A 19,209-nucleotide genomic window follows, 5' to 3' on the forward strand; every position below is an offset into this window, starting at 1 on the left:
AATTTTAAATTTATTTTCGTTTTTTGGTATAATTTTGTTTTTGGTCAAAGAAAAAGTAAGAAAAAAAAAAGTAAAGAATGGGGGATTTGCTTGAGGATCTTGGATTTAGTTAAGGGAGATTAATGATTCGATGATTTTGGGATTTCTTGAGGCTTAATTGATGCAATCATAGAATTAATTCATAATCAAATCAAATCAAATCACAATAAATCTTAAATTTGGTTGAATTGATTTGCTTTCCAAATTAAAAGAGATTCAATCTCCATAAATAGACAGCAACAGTTCACCATGGAGGGGGATACCATCGCTCAGGACTCACTAACCCGTAGGGCATCTATCAACCCACAAAACCACCACATTTTCTCACCATCGCCATTCCCACTAGTAACCAATGGCCCATCACAAAGAACCTTATCACAGTCAACTCAACACCCAAAAAAAATAAATTGGCAGGCATCACACAACAGAGCTGAAATTTGCCAAGCACACAATTGGCTTTACAGTGAATTAACAAGCAATATTGAAAATCAACCTTCACCAGTGAACTTCAACACAACCAAACCAGAAATCCATAAAAGCTAAAAAAAGAAAAAGACCAAATTACCTATACCCAAAAGCAAACCAGATCGAACTCATCCACAACCAAGCAAGAAAAAGGCAAATAGGCAAGCAAATTACTATGGCAATTGAAAGGAAAAAAAAGATTCAAGCCTCAATCAAAAACAGATTCATAAACCACAAGGAATACACAACTATTTATGTAAAGAATTTTTAGGGCTTTCGACTAAAAGGCTTCTGGGAATCTTTGAGTTTTTCAAGTCGATCCTAGACTAATGGATAGCAAGTGGTAAAGCTTTCAAGATTTTTAGGGGAATTGCTAGTAACAAAGAAGGCGATTGTTGTTCCTGTTTGGGTTACTGAAGAATGTCATCGGTTTAATAGATATGAGGAAAATGAAGAATTTTTTTGGCATAATGGCGAAATACAAACGAAGCAATAAAGGTGAATTTTGATTTTGGAATTGAATCAGTGTTCTTAGGTTTCTGACAAATAATGGAGAGGCATACGGTAGACTAGTGAAGGAGGTAGCGATAGCAGGCAATTTTCTGGGTTTGGGGTGAAGAATGTTTAGGCTTTAGAAAGAAGGGAGTGCCTCTAATTTGTAGAGAGAGAAAAAGGCTTGCAAGAATTGAAGGAAAGAAAATTTTCGTAGATTTTAAACTAAGCCATAACACAGTGTTCACTAGCCAAGAAAGATCTGCATTTTTCTTTTGACCCAGCTCGTGCAATATGACCCGTTTGATCTATAGCTTCCGAGCTGAGTCGTGAAGCCGTACCATTGAGCCGAGTAGAGTTTTTAAGCTTCCAAGCCATTAAACCAGTCTTAAGCCAAGCTGATTTGAGTTGCTAAGCCAAGCCGATACAATTTTTTGGTTTTTTTACACTTTTTTTAATTATTTATTTAGCTAATTTATTTAATTTATTTGATTTATATTTTTCTAAAAAGAATTTTTTTTAAATCATTAATCATATTAAACTATTGGAAGACTTAATAATTTTTTAAATAAAATAAAATAATACAATTTTAAATTCCACCAAATTATTGGAGGATCAAAAATTTGGATTAAATCTTACCAAACTATTAAAAAATTTAATAGATTTTCTCAAAGTAAAATTTTATAAATGATTTTCAAATAAAATCTCATCAAATTATTAGGAGATTTTATTAATTATTTTCTAAATAAAATACATTAATAACTCTGATGATCAAGCTTTTTTAAAGTGAAACACTAGTATCTATGAATAATCCTAAGGTGAGAAAATTATCTTAAATGACTACCAAACTATTGGAGTAATGTTAAGATTAATTTTCAATAATTAAATTATTTGATAAAATTATAAAGAGACTTTATAACTTGGATAATTTGAAATCAAACTGGTATCACTTTTTGGATTAATACTGTGAGAGCGTTATAACCTTTATCACACATAACCGTATTTTTGAACCTAAAATTTAATTTCGTAGATTAGAATCTACTTTTTAAAAATACCTGAATCAAGTTTGAAACTCCTTTTTAAAATGGGATAAATTCAGTCAAGTGACCAATCATACCTAAACAAAAAAGGTTGGTGGTGACTCCTAAGTTTATATATAGTGGTAGGTCTATGGATCTATATGTTAGGACACTATCTTTAATAATAAGTTAGTTACACGTATAATCAAAATCGAAACTGAGTGTTTCGTGGTTTAAAAACATTGAATCTCGTCTCAATCATCATTTGTCAAGATTATTCGAAGTAAGTTCCTTGGCTTGGACATGATGCTTAGTCCATGTCGTTATTCTTGGATCCCGGGGGGAATATGTTTGATTAAATAATTTCTTAGATGCATTATCGCATCTTTAAGGGTTAGGCTCACTTTTTTTTAGGTCAGTGGAATCTTAATGCTCAAAACTCTGATTCAAGTAGTCATCTATTTGGTGTCTCCCAAGGATCAAGAGCTACCATTCTAACCCTTTTCAGGGGATTCCATCTATAAACACAAAGTTTATGGTTGGCTGATATTGCATACCATTATTTAGCAATTGAATTTCTTTTTCTTGTTGCTAGTCATATGAATAGAACTAACTTCGAAATTGGTCATGATATAAAAAATCTTTTAAAAGCATATATTCCTTCAAGAGGATGATTCGGGCATAGGTATAAAGGGTCTTTATGATAATCAATAATTCGATTAATTTTCAATTAGGTCTTGCTTTAACCTTTTTAAGGGTTATTACATCCTTGGTAGCTCAATACATGTACTCTTTACCTGCTTATGCATTCCTAGCACAAGACTTTACTACTTAAGCTACATTATATACCCATCACCAATACATCGTGGGATTCATCATGATAGGAGCTTTTGCCCATTGAGCTATATTTTTTATTAGAGATTACAATTTGGAACAAAACAAGGATAATGTGTTGGTAAGAATGTTACACCATAAAGAAACTATCATATCCCATTTAAGTTGGGCTAGCCGTTTTTTGGGATTCCATACTATGGGACTTTATGTCCATCATGATGTCATGCTTACTTTTGGTACTTTTGAGAAAAAATCTTGATTGAACCCATATTTATTCAGTGGATCCAATCTATTCATGGTAAAACTTCATATGGATTTGATATACTTTTATCTTTAATGAATGGCCTAACATTCAATACGGGTCGAAGCATATGGTTGCATGGCTGGTTAAATGTTGCTAATGAAAATAGTAATTCATTATTCTTAACAATAGGTCTTGGAGACTTCTTGGTTCATCATGCTATTGCTTTAGGTTTACATACAACTACATTGATCTTAGTAAAATGTGCTTTAGATGCGTGCAGTTCTAAGTTAATGCCAGATAAAAAGGATTTCAATTATAGTTTTCCTTGAGATGGTTCAGGACAAGGTGGTACTTATGATATTTTGACGCATGACACATTTTATTTCGCTATTTTTTGGATTTTAAATACCATTGGATGGGTTGCTTTTTATTGGCATCGGAAAAACATCACATTATGGCAAGGTAACGTCTCATAGTTTAATGAATCTTCTACTTATTTGATGGGATGGTTAAAAGATTATCTATGGTTAAACTCTTCACAACTTATCAATAGGTATAACCCATTTGGTATGAATAGTTTATTAGTCTGGGCGTGGATGTTCATATTTGGACATCTTGTTTGGGCTAACTCCAACAATCAAATTGTTGAGTCAATTGATACCTGTAAACATTTTTAGAAGAAAGAAAATAAGTGTTTAATAAAACATTGCTTCTTTCATTCATATATTGGATTTCGCCAAATGGTAATGACTGATTTAATAAATTATTATTTTTACCAATAATTTTTGTGGCTTTTCGAAATGTAATGACTAGAAGAGCTATTGATAATCATGATCTACATAAAAGAGCTGCATAGCCTAATACCATCATACTTACGTGCATCATAACCATTAGGATTGGAGAGTAGGTGCTAATATTACAGATTGATGCATTTTGGTTAAAAGACCCGAAGTGGCAAAACCTTGGGTAAAAATAACACTTGGTGACTTTATTGTGCTTAATCATTTTTACGCTTTTTAAAATAGGAAACCATATGAATATGGTAGAAACCCCATGAAAAAAAGATTAACGATTCATATAAATCACTTAATGGGAAATGTCTTAAATAAATCCAACAAGTGACTAATAATTTTGTTGTACAGAAAAAGGTAACTATCATGCCCTTTTCTGATGAATCATATAGTCTTATGACTTCATCGACTAATAAGAATAAGGTTAAAAATGAATTGTCATTTTGTTTGAAATTACCAAAATAATCATACATATTGTAATAGGTTACACACAAGTTAATGATTTCAATATTGTTTAAAGATAATAATTTATAAAATAGTAGTATTATTTTATTTATTTTATAATAAAATATAATAAAATTATAAATTAATATAAATTAATTTTCTAATATAAATTATGAAAAAAAGTTAATTAGAAAATAAAATTAATCTATTAAAATGATAATAAAAGAAAAAAAGAGTATATTTTATATATAAAACATTAAGAATTTTCAAAGAAAGCACACAAATTATTTTTGAACTTATTGCGATGAATATTAATTTGAAAATATAAAAATTTATAAAATAAAATAATTAAATTTTAAAAGAAAATAAAATTTTAATTCACAAATTAAATCAATAATATTGACTATTACTAATTTCACATATCACTTCAAGTTGGCAATAAAATTTTTCTACCATTTTGGATGAGAATCAAATCATTTTCCAAGATAGTGATATAATCACTCCTAATGATCCAAGATCATTGTCACATAAGACTATTTAGCTCACAAAAAAATGTGATCTAATTACTACATATAGATCATAGTGATTTTTGAGATAATTATTTCATATCAAATACAATTTTATGGTCGTAAAAAAAAGGGCATTGGAATTATTCCAACAAAGTTTGTGGTCATCATGCCAAACTTTGGAGTTGTCAAAATTGGATTTGAGGTAAAAGAGTTTATAGGTCTCAGGTTTGCCAGAAAAAAACTTTAAGGATACCAATGAAAATCTACTAATGAAAATCAAAAGGTTTGCCAAGCCAAAACTCGAAGGTGCCAAAATGGAATTTAAAGAAAAGATTTTACTTTTGGGGTTGCCAAAGAATTTAGAAGATGCCTAAAAAAAAACAAAAAAAAAAAGAATTGATAGACCAAGTCTCGATATTGTAGGATTTGGGTTTGAGAAATCAACTTTTAGGTTGTTAAAAAGATAAGGTAATAAGAGTTAGTGTTGTTGGTATGAATGGTATATATAGGTAAAACTTGGGCTATTGAAAATAATCCAAAACTTGAGATACAAGAATTGGAAAGGAAAAATCAACTCTTAGAGTTGTTAAGAGGACAAGAAAATCAAGATTGGAGGTTACCAATCTTAATATGATAGGTAAGCCTTAGGTTGTTTGAAATGACTAAAGGATGCTGGAATTGGATTTGAATTATCCTTGGGGTTATGTAAACTAACTCTTGGTGATGCTAAGATGAAATTGATAGCTAAGACTCAATGTTGTTGGATTTGAAATAATAACCTCTAGGCTTTTCTATTGGAATGTGACAATTAAGGCTTAGGATTGCTTGCCTTAAAGTGATGAATAAGCTATGGCATAGAGTTGCCAAGGAATAGAAGTGATTAATGTCACAATTGTAGAGGAAAAAAATTTGCTTCAAAGTGAAAACTCTACTTTAAGTTTAATGAATGATATCCTAGGTTTCCAAAAATGAGAAGTGAAGAGTCTTTGGTCTTTGTTTAACGTTACATCATTCGGCATAAAATGGTCTTTGTTTATTGTCACACCATTTGATAGAAAAAGTTAAAATTTTGTATGTGATGATTGTTGAATTGTTTAAAGTTGCCTTTTCGAAAGAAATCTTGGTTTCAAAGATTATGAAATGCCTCTTTGTAAGGATGCAAAGAGGTGTTTAGGATGTTACCATGATATGAGATTCAAAGTTTTCATTCAATGCACCTATTTGTTGCTTGATCTATAATTTAAAACATCAATTAAAAAAGAGAAAAATAATTAAAATATCATTACCTACTTCAAAAGTTTAGGGATCACGATAGTTTATATACCACTTGTTAGGTTAAAAAATCCCAATCCAATTAAACATTCATACTAGTGGAAGCAAAATAAAATAATCAATCAATCAATCATATAAGAGATAGCAATTTAACGTGGTTTAGCCCAACTAACCTCCGTTGGCGAATGAAAAAAATGATCCACTAGTTGTAGAGAATTACATCAAAACAAATCAAGCTTACTCACAATTAATACCCATAGATTTTTTAAATCTACTATAGTCTTATGGAGTATTCTCAACCTAAACAAACACATTCTCATATACATCCATGCATCATATTTATGTGGACCCTCTTATTCTCTTCTAGTTTACTCATAAACATTTAAATATATACACCCATAAGGATGTCAATCTTTAGTAGTCTTATGGGTTATCTACCTAATAACACCCTACAACTCTCTTATTTCTTTTTCTCATGTCTAATCTTAGAGAGACTCTACCTAGTTATAACCATACTAACTTGCTTATCAAGAATCCATTGTCACTTAGAATTCTTCTTTTGCAAGTCTTCTTATCCATAAAGTAATATCTAACCAATCTTAAATAAATCTTTTAGGTCATGTTATAGGATAATGGATAGGATAGTATGATAATTACTCTATATTATATCTAGTTTGTATCTAATTAAAAGTGATAGGATTACAAAGAGGATTATATCCTCTTGATATAGGATAATTCAATCCTTTTAAAGTAGAGGGAATTATTTTTAATTCATGAGATTAAACTTACATGTCTTATTATACCTTTAAAATTTTTAATTTAAATTGTATAAACTTTGAGAAAAGATAATTTTGATCAATAAATAAATTATCCTATCTTAATCTTTTCACACATCAAACATAAGATAAGGTGACATTATTTAATTTAATTCTATTTATAATATTGTCTTATCCTATCCTATCATAATATTACATACTAAACATTACCTTACGAGATTTGAGTCACAATTCCCAACAATCTCCACCTTAACTCAAATTTAATCAAATTATCAATTTTCATGCTAGACATGCTTGACTAGCAATCGAAGTCTCATAACAATCTTTTTTGGGTATCTTTAAGCTTCACGCAAATTGTTCTTCGTAATACGAACTCAAACTCTTCTCTTGAATCGAGCTCATTTAGGCTTGCTTTTTCTTATATCTCGAACATTTAGCTTTTATACCACTTGTAAAGATCACGACAGCTTTGATACAACTTGTTACTACAAAAAGACCTAATCCAATTGAACATTTATGCTAGCAGAAGTGAAACCAAATAATTAATCAATCACACAAGAGGTAGTAACTTAAAATGGTTTGGTGCAAGTGATCGATGTCTACGAATGAAAAAAAAGATTCACTACTTGTAGAGAATTATATTAAAACAAATCAGGCTTACTCACAATAATACTCATAGACTCTTTCAATCTCTTCTAATTTTATGAAATATTCTCAACCTAAATAAACATATATTCATATGCACTCGTATACCATATTTATGTAGACCTCTTATTCTCTTATAATTCACTCACAAACATTTAAATATATACACTCATAAGGACATTACTGACAAACATTTAAATATATATACTCATAAGGACACTAATCTCCAATAGTCTTCTGGGGTATTTACCCAATAAAATCTTACAATTATGTTATATCTTTTTCTCATATCTAACCCTATAGAGATTTTACCTATTTATAACTATTCTAACTAGCCTATCAAGAATCTATTTCTTATTAAAACTCTTTTTTTACAATTTTTTTTTATCTATCAAGTAATATCTAACTAATCTCAAATAAATTTTTTATAGAATTTAAATCCCTATTCCAAACAAAAAGACCTTCATAGGAATAAAATGTTGAAAATCACTACACCTTCGGTGGACAAAAAAAAAAAAAAAAAAAAACTAGCAAGCACCAAACCAAAAAAATGCAATTATCTACGTCAGAAAATACCTTGAATGGAAAGATGAATCTAGAAAAAGAAAGGAACCAGCAATTATATCCATAGAAGAAGAAAATTCCACAAATGCATGCAAGGGAAGACACTGAAGCTTAAAAAAAAAAGTCAGAAATATGAAAAATAGAAATTGAGAAAAAAAATCGGTCGGAAAAAATTAACATGAAATATAGGAGCAAATGTTTCTAACATTGATATGGAGATAGCTTTAATTTAGAGGTATTAATTAAGGTATTGATAATTGATTGACATGGACGATAAGCAAGCACCTTTTAATTTTATTTATTTATTTTGTTGAGGTGAGATTTGGGAGCATTCAAAATTCATGCAAGCACCAGCAATATATGTTTTACATATGGTGATGGTGATATATTTAGTGGGGACAAAAGTCTTAATTGCTTTTGCGGAGTTGATCAAGGTCCTACTGCTAGTGACTAATTGTTTGCAAATGAATTGAACGTCTTTGGAGTCAAATCTGAAATCATTCACTCCTTCTCAATGATATGGTCCTGAATATGGAGAGGTCGATTCTTTTTTTTTTTTTTTTTTCTTTTGGCCAAAAAGAGGTCGATTCTAACACGAGCAAAGAAAAACGTAAAGCAAGTTTGTCACATCTGTCGATGATTTGCAAACGACAATGTTAATGTGAAGCATAGAACGGATAAACTAGTTGAAAAAAATACATGAAAAGAAAAGAAAGCTGAGAATAAAATTGTAAATAAAATGTTCATTAACTTAAATAGAATGTTAAAATTGTCATGTCATGATTTTAACATCGTATATTCTGTATCTGATAAAAAAAAATAAGTGTAATGCGGAATTAATTTTATCACTTTTGGAAGACAGAAAATTAATATAAAATCCATTCATTTTTCTTTTTATTTTTTTCCTATGAAATAAAAGAAATGAAAGAAAAATTTTTTTTCTCCCACTAGCGACATAGTATAAAAGAAGGATAGAGTGAAATTTATGAAATAATAATAAAAAAAAGAGAATCTATCCAATTGCTTGCCTTAAAATCATTTTCTAGCAAAAAAAAACAAAAGAAAAAGAGGCAAAACCATGTCGAGCCAGCAGCAGCAGCAGCAGCAGCAGCAGCAATTCTTTATTGTTTGTGAGTTGTGAGGCCTGCAATATCTATGCGCAAATGAAAGTGGCACAGTTGGACGAAGAAGGTTAGAAGGAAAGGGGGATGTTCTGCTGTCTCCTTTTGGTTCAATCAAGTAATGTGGTATGTGGGGTTAATTAGTTATTGCTTCCAAACTTTTCTCAGCATTCGGCACAGCAGCAAATAAATTTCAGACAGGGGAGAGCACTTAGCGACGTGCGTGAACATGGACCATAAAGTCATATTTTCACTGTTTTCTTTTTCTTGGCAGAACAGTTGGGATGGTTGTTTTCAAATTGGTAATGCTATTGTCCAAAAATCCAGGGAAAATGACTTTCTTATCCTTCTTTAAGCCAACCAAATGTTAGAAAGGAAACGTATATTTAGGTGGAATTGGACTCCCCTAGTCAATATCAATTGCCCCTATCATTTGCAGGTATTTGTCACATGTCAAAACTGTTGACAACTCGAGTTAAGTGAGAGCAGTCCTTCTGTAACCTTAGCCTTAACTTAATGAAGAAAAGGAGAAAAAATTTTGTTATAACTAGTCGTTCGATCAACATGCTCGTCTAGCTCAATTGATTCATCACTTAATCAACATTTGATAAAAAAAATTAAAATAGATTAAAAATTATAATATTTTATTTAGATTAATTTTTTATTTGAATTATTTTAAGTTTGAATATTAAATATTTTTATTAAGTTTTGATCGAATTTAAAATTAAAAGTGAAAAAATTAACATTATTCTAAATAAATCAAATTATATTTTTATTAATTTTTATATATTTTAAATTTTAATAAAATAAAATAACTTATTTTATGTTCAAATATAATTAAATATATTAAAAATTGTATCAAAATAATATAAAAATAAGTATAAATTTAAAAAATTAATAAATTATATTGAACCGATAAAATCAATTTAAAAAAATTAATTTAAATTCTAATCAAATTTTAAAAATTTAAAAATTAAGTATTATTAAAAAAATAAATTAAATCAAATTTAATCCAAACTATTATCTTCCCTAACATCATATAAATCAATTGGTTATCTTGACTATCAAGTTAGTACTTGTTGATCATTAGGTTGGTCATCACCTCATCTTATCCAACATTTAATCAATATTAAATAAATTAATTAATTACGTTAACACAAATTTATTATAAAAAATAAAATTAATATTAGATAAATCACTTGATTACAGTAACATAAATTCATTATAAAATATAAAGTCGAGCCATAAGTATGTCATTATGAACATCTCTGTCCACTTTCACTTAACTTTTCTTCCTTTCTTACCTTTCCCTCCTTCTTATCTCTTTCACCCGCTATATGTTATTGACTTGAATCTCGAAACGTAACTCAGAATCGTACCTCCAACACCCTGCAGTCGTTCCCTCTGCTACGTATCACTTGAGCTTTAAAGTCAGCCACCCGATCAGCCATTAGCAAGTATCCGGCCGCCAAACTCGAAAAACTATTAACAATTTGACAAGGCTAAAAGGACAAAAGTTAAAAGAGAACCAAGAAAAATCAACCATTGGAAAAATATCAAATTCTAAATTTGTTTTTGACTAAGATCTGCACAATTTGTAGATACCCATTCATTTTAATTATTTAGCATTATCCTTTGATTTGGTTGGAAATTTTACTGATTTTTATTGATAGAATCCAGCTAAGTACATAAATATTCAATCAAAGACGAGGTTCCGCCCAAAAAAAAAAAAAATATTTGCATTGGCTTTTGTTATCATTTTGCTAGATTGGTTTTATAATAAAGCTTGATTGGATGATTATTATTATTATTATTTGAATCAAGGTTTTATTGGATTGTTGGATTATTATTATTTTAGATGAATTTATCGGTTTGATTTAATTTTATATTAAATTTAATTTATCTAATTGTATTTTAATTTATTGATTTGTTTTTTTTTTTATTTCTAGTACTGGATGTAACTTTTTGTGTTTTACTACATAAAGATTTTTCGATTAATCAATCACGTGAAAAACCTATAATTAATTAAATTTAAAAACAATTTTGAAACCTGTTAAGGATAAAAATATTGAAAATTTATATATCCAGGTAAACAGGAAATTTTACAGTGAACGCAGGACCTTAGTTGTAAATATGCATTTAAGAAAATGCCAATGTATGAATGTATCAAATTTCAGTTAACTGAACTGAGACACAAAAGAATAAGTGGGGTAGGCCGACTGTAACGACTATGGGCAGTAACGCATCTCACGTCATCAGTACTGAAAAATAAATACCCTTTCCAATTCTTTAATTGCCATAAAAATCAAACTTGTCCTAATCTAAGAATTTCATGTCTATAGCCATGGAAGAGGATGAGAGTGCCTGAATGACCAGCAGCAGCCGGGATTATTTGAGTGGAAGATTTGGTGTCGGCTGTTATAAAGTATGAGATGGATCATGGTTATGTTGGTGTTAGCTGTGTCGCTGCTGGTGCTGCCACTGCTGTTGCCATCTCTGCCACCTCCACCGTCGATGCTTCTTTTTGTTCCGGTTTTGATAATGGTTCTTCTCCTTTTCTTGGCCTTGTCTCCGTCCCAGTTGCCCAATAACACCGCCGCTATAGTTTGAACTTTGAATTCAACCCCAAAGTTTTGAATTTCTTCTTCTGATCCTTTGAGGACTGGCTAGAGGGAAGCTGCAAATGTGATACGATCCGGACTCCAGACTGTGACAAAGAAGGAAGGTTCTCTTTTTGTATGTATTGCTTGAAGGACCATCTGTAAGTCGAATTCTTTTTCTTATTTCTTGTTGAATCTTTAAATGAGAAAGATTAGAAATTTTAGATTCAGTGTGTGAAAATTGTACGTACTTTTTATCCTCTTGGTTTTGTTGTAAAGCAAGATCGTTGCTCCAGACTCCATGGCTTTTGAGCTAAAAAAAAAGAATAAATTAGTTGTAGAGGCCATGGCGGCGAGCTTTTTGAGATATTTTTTCTTACATCTTCTGTATTTTAGAGATGGTTCCAAGAAACTTATTCAACGTAAACTTCAAATGGTGTTTCATTGTCAACGTTTCCTAATTTAATTTGCTTCCAGAACCTCAACCCACAAGAAAAAGATCAGTGATGCCATTTGGGGCTGGGCAAACCTAGGCACTAAGTTAGAATTATCCTGTTGACCGCAAATTCTTCCTTTTCCCAATTGTCGCATTAACATTTCAATATTGGATAGGAGAGAAAGAAGAAGGAAAATAACATACTTTTTCTTCATTGATAAGAAAAAAAAAATTTTATTGGCTTTTAATGTGTTTTTAATTGGCTTTAAATATGATTTTCCAAATTAAATTCTACATAACAATTACACACTCTCTCCATCCCATTGTCTTTATCTTTTCATTTTTAATATTTTCCAAATTATATTTTCTTTTAATCACTTAATGCTATTAATTCTTATATTCAAATTTTTTTTAATTTTTTTTTTTACATTTTAACATTAGAAACTTTGTACCAAATTTTATAAAAAAATTAAAAATTTAATATCAAATACAGCAAAATCAAACCTTTATTTTAATCCCCATAAGTAAGACATGAACTAAAACTGTTGGATGAATGAAGATTACCTGGGTTGGACATCGTACCCGAAGAAGAGGTTGATTTATAATAGGAGATAAGTTCTCTCATTGCATAAGTTTCAACCCGAAGATTCGAAACTTGAGAAAGATAGAGCCTTAGCCGTAATTATTAACAAGCAAGGGAGTAATTTTCAACTCAATCTTATCTTCATGGAGAAGAAAAGTTTTTGATCAATTACAAAGTGTCACATGTCGTTCAAAATTTTCTTTTAAATTTTACTTATTGACCAATTAAATATTTTTATTTATCGCTAAATAAATTAATTTAAGATTTGAGTAAATAACACATATAGTCTTTAAATTTTAGGTCGCATATCATTTTGGTCTTTATACCGTCAATACACATGGCAAACACGCGGATCTTGAAATTATATGAAATTTTAATTTTCAAAATCTATATTATATGGAGTTTTAAAATTTTCGCTTAATATTTTGAAATGATATGAAGTTTTTTATTTAATTTTTTAAATAGATAGAAGAAATTTTACTTAATTTTTTAAAATGATATGAAATTTTTTAAAAAGATTTTAAAATTTTTAACTTAATTTTAATTTTTTAAAATCTATTGTTTCTTAGAAAATTATTTTATTTATAAATCATATATATTAAAAAATAAAAAATTATTTTAAATTATAATATTTTACAAAATATATTTAAAATACAAAAAATAAAAAATTTTCTTTGATCAATTTTTTCCTTTTTCTTCTTTATAAAATATATTTGAAAAATTAAAAAGGAGAAAATATTTAATATTTTTAATAAAAAATAGATTTCTTGGATAGAAAATAATATTTTAATAGAAAATAATATTATAATAGAAAATATATTTTTTAAAAATGATATAAAGTTTTAATAATTGGATTTTAAAATTTGTAACTTAATTTTAATTTTTAAAATTTATTTTCTATTAAAAACAAAAATAATTTTACCAATAAATTATATTATGATAAAAATATAAAAAAATAATTTTAAATTTAATATTTTTAAAATATATATATTTAAAATGTAAATAATTTAAGATAGTAACATACTTGATCTCTAAGCTTTGAGCGAACCTCTATTTGTCCCTCTTTAGACTTGTTCAGAGGTCAAACTACTCACCTAGTGTGAAAGTTCATCAAAGTTTTGAGAAGATTTGGATAAAATAAATAAAACCCATTAAATGGATTTTGCGTATAATTTTAGATTTGCTTAAATTTTTAACTAGATCTTGAACAAAAAAATTAAAACTCGGTCCTAACCTGAGTAAAATATATAATTAAAATATTATAATTATTTAAGTATATATATGTAAATTTTTATTTTAATTTTTTTTTAAATGAAGATTTTTTTAAATTTTTTTATTATACAAATTAAATTTAATAGATGAACTTGAAATTTATTTTTTCAACTTGAGTTGAATTTGAAAAAAATTTAAGGTCTGAAATAACAGATCAAGTCGGGTATGGACAAATATATAAGTTATTAATATAAAATAGGAGTTTAGTTCGACACATGAATACCTCTATCTCCATCTGCCATGTGAAATACCTCTTGACACAATCCATGTTATGCGAGCTGGCATTTATCATCAACTTAAATGATTTTATAAATGAAATAATTAAAATATGATAATTTTGGATAATTGAAGATTAAATTAAAATTTTTTTAAAATTAAAAATTAAAATAAAATTTAACTAAAAATTTAAAAATTATGAGTGTTATTAACTCATAATTAGTAGATAATACATGAATTTGATCTTTGCAAATTAAAAATTATTTTTGCCTTTTTAAATGTCAAATCGAGACAAAGAAAAAGTGCTTGTCTCTCAAGCTCTTGTGCTTTCCTCATCGATTTTTAAAATAAAAAGAAACGTAAACAAACTTTGGAATTTTCTATGATCTTTTGCTTGTAAAGGCAGCTAAAACATAACAAAAACTAGAGAAGAAAAAAATAAAGAAGAGGGGAAGAAGGGCATGAAAAATGGAAAAGGAAAAATATTTGCAACCATAAATAAAAAAAAATTAAGTCAAGAAGAATACAAAGGTGTGGAGATTAATTTTTGGTGCATTTAAACAAGGTGAAAGGGGAGAGAGAATTCTACCCTTGAGATTTGTGTTCAAAATTTCAATCCCTACTTTAAACTGAAAGTTTTACTTTTATGTTAATAATTTATTGAATAATAAGTTAGAATGTTAAATTTTTTTTTATTATTATTTAAATTTTATTTGTGTTAGATTGATATAACTCAATATTTGTTATCAATTTTTGGGTGTTTGTTAGATTGCTAGATGAATTGAATGTTTGTGGGTATGGTAATGTAGTAACTTTGTAATTTAATTAAAATTAAATTGTTAGACGAACTGAATATTTTTTAGAGTGTTATATTGTTAGAGGATTTAAATTTAAAAATCCAGTAATTTAATTATTTTGTCTTTAAAAGAATATTAATTATTAGGAAAAAAATAGAAAAATGTACTTCTTGTACTGTTAAATAATTACAATTAGGACAGTTTTACATTTTTTTTTTTAATAAAAGGTTTGTTTTCTTCTCATTTTAGGTAATAGAAAGATATTTTAAAAAATAAGATTGAGGAGGGATCAACTTATAAAAAAAATTTATATTTTTTCCATTTATATTTTTAATAGATTAAAAAAATAAGATTAAATTATTTTTTTCACTTATCTCTTTCATCCTTTGTAAAATAGTTTAATATTATACTAGTATAAGTTGATCACTCCCTTAAAAGTGGAGCAACTAAATTTAATTAAAAATACTAATTTTGTTGACAATACTCAAAAATATTCAAAGTAAAGTCATGTTAAAATTGTTTTTAAAAAAATTTATCCTTGGATTTGGGACTTTGAAATAAAATTTCCAATTATATTAATTTATTGATCCCATTGAATAAAATTCATGGCTCCGTCATTAATGGATCATCTAATTAAATACCACTTATAAGTCATTACTATTTATTTCTAATTAAATTAAAATAAAAATAATAACCAAATAAGCTCTCTGCAAGAATACAAATAAGCCTTTTATATTTTATTTATAAATTTAAGATTATGAATTTTTACATTATTATAATTAGAACCTTTGATACTATGAAATATTCAATATTTTGCTAAAATATTTTTGGTTAGCCGATATAATCCATATATAAAAATGCTAATCTAGATTTATTTGCATAAACCGAAGGATAAATAATTGAAAAAAAGCTATTTTAATAATTTTGATAATTAAAATTTGATCACTTGTTTCCAAAGTGGGTATAATTATAATGAAAAAAAAATCATAATTTTAATTTCATGCAATAAAATATTGAGAACATTTTTGGAGTATTATCCCTTTCAACAATTTACAGTAAAAACTCACTCTCTCTCTCTCTCTTAATATAGTGCTCCTCCATGTTATTTGATAAATACCTGGAATAAAATATGGTTTGAAAATCAAAGTTTCCATAGCCCCATAAGTTCAAGAATAAGTTCTTTGGGGTTTAAAAAAAGAAAAAAAAAAAAAAAACAAATGCAATAAATAACGCCTGAAGAATCAAAACTTTTCCATAATTCCAATAAATACAATCTCTAAAATTTGAGCTCAAATTCCAATGTTTCTAAGAAAAAACCTCTAAATTTTAAATCAAAATTTATAATTTATTCAAGAATGAGTTTAAATTTATTCAATTTAATAATAAAATATCAAGATGTTTTAAGAGATTTTCTATAGAAAAAAGAAATAGATGAGTTTTTCTTTTATTAAGATTTTCCAAAGATTTACGTAATTTTTTTTATTTTGCTAAGCCAAAGGATTTTTGTTTAATGGATAAGAAAACTTACAAAAGAAAAATTCTAAGAGAAAAAAAATTTTTGATAGACAAGTTTGTATATTTATAAATATGTAAAATCTCAATAAGTTAATTATAAAAAAAAAGTAAGGGAGTTGTAGGGTTTTGTGGGATAGACACTTCATAAGACTATTGGAGATTTACGTCTTATAAGCGTGTATGTTTGAATATTTGTGAGTGGACTAGAAGAGACTGAAAGGGTTCACATAGATATAATGCATGAGTGCATATGAGTATATATTTATTTAGATTGAAAATACTCCATAAAACTAAAAAAAATTGAGAGGATTTATAGGTATTAATTGTAGGTGGTTGATTTGATTGTATGTTTGTAATTTTTTACAACTAGTGGATCTTTTTTCTCATCCATGAACATAGGTCGATTGGGTCAAACCACATTAAATTATTATCTGCTGTATGCTTGATTAATTGTTTGATTCTGCTTTCCGCTGGTATGAATGTTCAATTAATTTAGAGCTGTTTGCCTAATAAGTTGTATAAGAACTAAAGATTCGAGACATGAGAACAGGTAAGCCCAAAGAAGCTTGATTCAAGGAAAAAATGTGAGTTCGTATTTTGAGAATTGATTTGTGTAAAGCTTGAAGACATATAAGAGAAGATGATTATAAGACTTCCATTACAAGTAGAGCTAAGCAAGTCTAGTATGAAAATTAATGATTGATGGAATTTGAGTCAAGATAAAGATTATTCAGAATAATGATTCAAATCCTATAAAAGATTTGTTTGAGATTAGTTAGATATTATTTAATAGATAAGAAAACTTGCAGAAGAAGAATTTTAAGAGAAAAAAAGATTATTGATAGGCAAGTTTGTATACTTATAAATAGGTGAAGTCTCAATAAGTTAGTTATGAGAAAAATATATAAGAGAATTGTAGAGTTTTATGGGGTAGATATCCCATAAGATTACTGAAAATTTATGTCTTATAAGTGTGTATGTTTAAATATTTATGAGTGGACTAAAGGAGATTAAAAAGGTCCATATAGATATAATACATGAGTGCATATGGGTATGTATTTATTTGGGTTGAGAATGTTCCATAGGAATAGAAGAAATTGAGATAGTCTATGAGTATTAATTGTGAGTGATTGATTAATTATATATTTGTAATTCTTTACAACTAGTGAATTTTTTTCTCATTCGTGGATATAGATCTATTGAGTCGAACCATGTTAAATTATTGTCTCTTTTGTAATTGATTAATTATTTCATTATGCTTCTACTAGCATGAATGATTTGATTAGATTGGGGCTATTCCCAACAATTTAGTAATAAACAAATAATTACAAAATAGAACACAATTTCCATGAAGAAACCACTTCTTTCTTGCACCAATTTACAACAATTATAGAATCTAATTCAATAATCAAACCCACTCTTCCAAACCAATTTCTTTTTTTTTTTTTTTCAATCTTTAGTGCAAATTTGAGAGCATATATATAGTTCAAATACATTCAAATCTTGTGCTATTCGAAAGATGAAAAAATAATGCAAGAATATATGTGTTATGCATGCATATAGAATATATAGATGAAAAAGGTTGTGTGGATATTAGGGGTTAAAAAAGATCGAGAAATCTAAAAATGAATTCAAAATCGTAGTATTTAGTTTGATTTGGATATATTTTTATTATTCAATTTGATTTAAGTTTGGTATTAAATACTTTTATTAAGTTCAAATCGGATATTAGATCGAAAGTAAAAAATAAAAAATATAAGATTTGAATTGAATCATATATTTTTATTAATTTTTATTAATTTTTTAAATTTTATAAAATAAAATAATTATTTTATACGTAAATCTATTCAAATATATTAAAATAATATAAAAAATTAAATTTAAAAAACTAACGAAAATAACTGAACAAGTAAATTTTGGTTTAGACTAATTTCAAGGTAATATAAGTTTGAATTTAGATTGAATTTTAAAAATTCATAATATTATATATTATTAAAAAATCGAAGCAAATCTGCTCCAATTAGAATTATTATCACTCTTAGTCGATGTAACTATCGAAAGCAGAGTTAATGCATGCTTAGTTGTAAGTATATTTGGAGCCTTTTTTGTTTTTATTTTTATTTTTATTTTTTTTATATAGAGGAGATTGTAATTTAAGAATAAAAGAGAGGTTGCAAGTCTCTAGATTTGAACCCTATACCTATAAAATCTCATTTTTAAATATTTATTATATAAAACAGCTGAACTTAAGTTCAGACTCAAAGTTTTTGAAAATATGGTAGTATTACAAGTTTGAATTGAGTTCGAACCTGTAGTAGTGAAAATTCTTCAAGTCCTATATGAGTTTCATGTGAGGCATTGTCTCTTTTCACCTCGCCAGATCACGCGATAACAGGGGGCAATTGCAGCACCTGATCATTGACCATCTTGCCATTGAAAAAACCAAAGTGGGAAACCGAGAAAAACTATGAAATGGCAAGTGAATTTCGTGACTCAATTTTCATGTGCAGTTTAATAGATTATAAATTTTGAACCAAATTAATTTCACATATAAAATTACAGCTAGCTAATGGAA

The sequence above is a fragment of the Durio zibethinus genome, chromosome 14, assembly GCF_047325235.1.
Source record: "Durio zibethinus cultivar Kanyao isolate XHJ-2024 chromosome 14, ASM4732523v1, whole genome shotgun sequence".
NCBI classification, from domain to species: Eukaryota; Viridiplantae; Streptophyta; class Magnoliopsida; order Malvales; family Malvaceae; genus Durio; species Durio zibethinus.